Here is a 5,591-nt window from a genome sequence, read left to right on the forward strand (position 1 = left end):
TATGATGGTTTGTATTGCCTTGATGTTGATCTGGTGATCTTCTTGTTTTGAGAGGGGTCCCTGACCTCCCTTATATATCCGAGAGACCAGAGTTACAAAGATACTAACCAATACCAGCTAAGGAATCGTACCAGAACATATCTCGAGTAGATTCCCCCTGTATCGGTTAGCCTTATCTCTTATTTAAACAGAATAAACAAGAGATAAATAAGATGAATAAGAGATAAGACGGACTTAGTCTCTTAGACCTCTTTAAACTACGTTATGTGCCCAGCCCGGTGGCCCCGGGTCTGACAAGCCCCCGAGCTCTTCGTAGCTGAGTACTGCAGGCTTATCGAGTACTTTCGAAGCAGTCTTCGACTTCTTCTGAAGCTTCGTCTTGAAGTCCTTCTTCGAGTATTTGCTTGGCTGCATCGAAGCTATGAGGTGCTCATGCCCCGTATTTTTGTTATGGTGTGCGATTTAAAACTCGCACTCCATATGGAGTAGCCCCCGAGCCTTAGGTTGAATCGGAGAATCAGGCTGAGGGTCCCATTTGTCTGTAATCCTCCTTATTCATCAAAGAAATTTGAAAAATAAGTAGTCAATGCCACGTACGCCGCAGCCCCCGAGCCTTAAATCCAAATCCCACAAATATGGAGATAAGGATCTAAAAACCGTGGCATTGGTGTTACTCTGGAATTCTGAGAAAAACACTTCGCCTCTGCATAGTGAAATTAAGCCTCCCGGTGGTTTATTTAACCGCGCGGTGGCTTAGAGTTTCTTCTGCACTCTCAGTCTTCATATGAGTCGTCTTCGAGTAGTTTTGCGGCGTCCAGCCCCGAGCTTACAAGCCAGGAGAGCTGAATGAGTCGTTTCGAGTAGTGCGCATCGCCCTGCCCCCGAGCCTGGGAACTAGCGAAACTGCAATGGCACGCCACGCTGCCTGGAGGGTTGTTGCTGAAGCTTGACCTGAAAAAAGACAATGCACACATTATGTAGCATAATGCGAAGATACCGAGTAGTACTCAGTAATAATATAAATACACCAAAATTTATTCGGTGTAAAAATTTCGCGTCTTGCTCTTACTAGGCCACGTAATTTCCCCGAGCAGTTAGCCTATTACGTTTAAGCACTGATCCCTGATGGCCGTAGACCATAGCGTAGGGAGCTTAGCCGCATGCACGCGTAGGAGCATAGGCTTACAGAAGAGTTGAGGTTTCACGGATTAAGGCGTGTGCTACCCGAATACTTTAGCAACCGTTAAGAGAAGACAAAGAAGTCGTCATGCGACAAAGAGGATGCGCAGTGCGCAAAGATAGTCGGCGAAGTGTAGCTCTGGAGGGTTTCATGCCCATCGAGAGTCGTACACGGACAAGTAAGCGATCATGGTGTAGCCCCTGAGGGTTTCATGCCCATCGAGAGGCGTACATAAAAAGGTAGCCGATCTTGTGAAGAACAAGTCGGAAAAGGTATAAATCACTTAGCTTGATTCGTGGACGAATGTCGATGAAGCCGTGGAGCTCGTTGATGAAGCTGCGACGATTTGTTGATGAAGCTTGACTAGTCGGAACCGATTCCGACTAGTTTTCAAGTCGAAACGAGTAGTTGATGTATTCGTCGGTGAGCTACCGATCGTCCTCGCGAAGTCAAAGTAGTCGAACACGTTGCTACCGCAGAATGTGCCAGAATGTGTTGAAGTAGTCGACGCTCGCGGTGCATCGACATTGCAGCGCAAGGTGAAGTCGAGCCGAGTAGTCGAGATCGATGTAGTCGTTCGCTGAAGGATCCGATCTCAAACTCGATGAATCGATCCGTCGATGCACATGCGTGAAGGTAGCAATCCACCGCCTGGTAAACTAGAAAGATGCCATCGAGTTCGCCAGTGGATTTTCGACGCGCTCCCCTACCTGGCGCGCCAGCTGTCGGGTTTTATCCGGCTGCCTACCGAGAGGTATACCCAAGGTGGTAGGTTTTCGGTTGGGATGCGCTGAGATCAGAAACTCGAAGGTACAGACAACACAAGATTTAGACAGGTTTAGGCCGCAATATGCGTAATGCCCTACGTCCTGTATGATGGTTTGTATTGCCTTGATGTTGATCTGGTGATCTTCTTGTTTTGAGAGGGGTCCCTGACCTCCCTTATATATCCGAGAGGCCAGAGTTACAAAGATACTAACCAATACCAGCTAAGAAATCGTACCAGAACATATCTCGAGTAGATTCCCCCTGTATCGGTTAGCCTTATCTTTTATTTAAACGGAATAAACAAGAGATACATAAGATGAATAAGAGATAAGACGGACTTAATCTCTTAGACCTCTTTAAACTACGTTATGTGCCCAGCCTGGTGGCCGCGGGTCTGACAAGTTGTGGAGACGTTGTGTGACAGTTCATGTATTTGTAACGCTAGGCAAATATTTTGTTAGTGTGAAATATATGTTTGTTAAGTATAAAGCTCATGTGTGTTTATGTGAAGCTTTTGAAAATTTAAAGTGCAAGTAAAAAAAGGGGTATTTTGTAATTACAGAAAAACCTAGGGTTGTTTTTGCAAAATGTATCTGGAGAAGGATAATTTTGAAATAAGTGAAAGGTGGTTTTGGTAAACATATTCTTTTATGTTATCCCATGTAAAAAAATGTATGTTTATTCAAAAGTTTAATTTGAAATGTGTGTGTTGAAGTGTGTAAAAATTTTGGGTAAAGTGGTGAAAATAAGGGTGTTTAAAAAAATACAAGTCCTTTTATGCAAATGTTTGATTTACAAAAGTAACTTTTAAATTTACTCAGGACTAAAGTGTACAAGTGCAAGTCATCATGAAATGTCTATCCAATCATTATGACGAGTCTATCCCGTCATTATGACGTGTCATAAATGCTTGCATTTAGGTCCTGAATTTTATAAAGTTACGTTCTTTAGGACAAAAGCAATTCAAATCCGACTTTTATTCAAAGATTCATGTGTAAAAATATAAGTTTTGAGTTTTTAAATTTGAGCCCTAAAGCAATGTTGTAGAGTTTGAAAAACTCTCCAACTTTCGTTTTGGGCATTTCTTCATTAGGGTTTTAAATCAACGGGAAATTTTGTTTTACAAATAGGTCCCTGCAGTTTTCGGAAATTAAGCATAAGTCCTTGGGGAATTCCAATCCTCTTTCTTCTCTGTTTTTCCTCTCCCTATCGGTCTTATCCTCTCCTGGCGTCTCTGTTCTGGCGGTACCTCTCTCTCTCTCTCTTTCTCTTCTCCTCCATCGGTTCTGGCAGCTTTGGGCAAGCAGCCCCTGGCCACGCGGGGCGTGGGCGCAAGCGCAGGCGGCAGGCGCTCGGGGCCGGGCGGGCGATGGCCGGAGCTTGGGGGCGCGCGGGAGCGCGCGGCCCAGGCGCTGGGCGTTGGAGCGGCGGCGGCTCGACCCGAGCGCGGGCGAGCGGAGGCGCTGCGCCAGGCGGGCCCAGGCGGGGCGGCGCTGCGCGAGGAGGCGCGGTGCGAGGCGTGCGGCTGGCTGGGCCCAGGCGCAGGCGAGCGCGGGCAAGCGGCGGCTCGCGACAGTAGGCAGTGCGGGGCGCAGGCGGGGCAGTGAGCGGAGCGTGGCGCGGAGTGGGCGCCGGGCTCAGGCGGGTGGCTCCAGGCAGCGGGCGGGAGCCGGTGCGAGTAGGAGAGACGGCCGCGGTAAGAGCTGGGTGAGCGGCGCCTAGGGGCTGACAGAGCGTGGATGTGGACCGGCACAGGCGAAGGCAAGCGCTGAAGGATGATGTGCGGAGCGCGCGCGGGCAGTAGACGTACGCGGCGCGGAGATGGCGCGCACGGGCACTGTACCAGGCAGCGGCGTGGGAGGCTTGTGCAGGTGAAGCGCGGCACTGGCGGCCCCGTGCAGCGCGGAGCACAGAGGTGGAGTAGTAGCACTGGGCCAGTGTAGGCATGCATTTGCAGCTCGGAGTGAGCGCGCGCGATGCGGGAACAGGCATGTGCGGGCACTGGCGTCAAGCGAGCATTGGAGCGGTTCGCGGGCGGTGCAGGACCGGAACGTGGGCGACGCCGAGCAGGTGGTGCGAGCGTGCGCGCGGTGACGCGCGGAAACTGGCAGTGTGTGCAGGTGTTGGGCGGCCGGAACGGAACGGGCTCATGGGCACGAGCAGGCAATGCTGGAGTGCGACATGCTGAGCAACGGCACGCGCAGGAGGAGTTGTGGTGGAGAGCTGTTGCGCGAGATGCAGGAACGCGATGGCCGTATCGAGGACGCAGTTCAGGTGTTCGACGAAATGCCGATACGCGTGGTGCTGGAGAACGCGAGGGTCCTGCTGTTGGGCGAGGCGTCAAGGGTGCAAGACGCCGTCGGGCGGATGTTGCAATGGCGTGTAGGAAGGTCGCACGCAGTGAAGGAGGTGCTGCGGCGCGACGATTCGGGGCGGACCTGCCTAGGGGGCAATAGAGCCGCGCGTAGAAGACGTCGAAGGCCGTTGAGGAGAAAGTAGTGGACGAGATCAGGCGGCACTGTGAACTATTCGTGGAGGGTTTGGAGGTGGCCAGGTGCGAGCAGACCATGGCCCTCGCGGAGGCAGAGAGGGCGAGTGTGGCGCGGTGAGGCGAAAGCGAAGGTCCGGATGGATTTGGACTAGCACGTCCGCGGATGCGAGCGAGAGTGTTCTACCGGTGGCCGGCTCGGCTCGATTCCGTAGGCGTGAGCGCATGCAAGACAACAGGCCACGCGCGAGCAGGTCAAGAGCCAAGGGTGCGTGAGCGGAAGAAGCTCAACCCGTGAGCAGGAAAACCCTGAGGTTCGCGGAGGAGTCAACATAGCAGACCAATCCGGCTATTCTTTCACTCACTACAAATTCTCGGCAAACTACTTCGTCATCCACGGAGTCTCGTCATCGTCGAGCTTTTCTCTTCGCCGATCCTATCGCCACGGGACTTCACTTTCCATCTATTCTCCTCTACAACCGAAGCTACCCCAAGGTTTGCCCTGATCCGCTGAATCTTTCTAATGCCGGCGACTCTTTTGCCGGAATATCATCATTATCTTCCTGTTATCTATTTTTCCCAATCAAGGACTTATTTGTTTCGATTTAGAAGTTCTAGGGTGTTCTCTGTAAAGTTTCCAAAATCTTCTTTGTTTCAAATCAATGAACTTCTACATTTTATAGATTTCCGTAAGAAGTTCATAAAAGTACAAAATCAGTTTTGTTTGAAACCCTAGGTCGAAATTTGCAAGTTTTATGTTATGATCTTGAGTGAAAGTCTTTGAATTGTGGTCTAGGTTAAATGTTAGGGAATGAATGCTTTGTTTGTACCTTATATTGTATGCATGTGTTATAGCTGGAAGATAAATTATAGGGTGTATGTTTTAAGTGGAGAAGTGTGACAGTTAGTTAATCCTATCACCCTAGAGCTCATATCCCTACCATCAAGACATTGTCCTCGTCTTGATTGCTGTTTCTTTAAGTTCCTTGTCGTATAAGGATCCCCGTTAGTTCTTGTGTGTCTGCTGCTTAGCCAAAACATCTCTGCGGCTATGCTTCAGCGTTGGCTATCAGTTCAACTGCTAAGCATCCGCTTTCCTTGAATCTAGGATGTTTCTGTGTAACAGCTGTTAGTCGATACTTCTACCATCGACCG

The sequence above is a fragment of the Panicum hallii genome, chromosome 8 (assembly GCF_002211085.1).
Source record: "Panicum hallii strain FIL2 chromosome 8, PHallii_v3.1, whole genome shotgun sequence".
Taxonomy (NCBI): domain Eukaryota; kingdom Viridiplantae; phylum Streptophyta; class Magnoliopsida; order Poales; family Poaceae; genus Panicum; species Panicum hallii.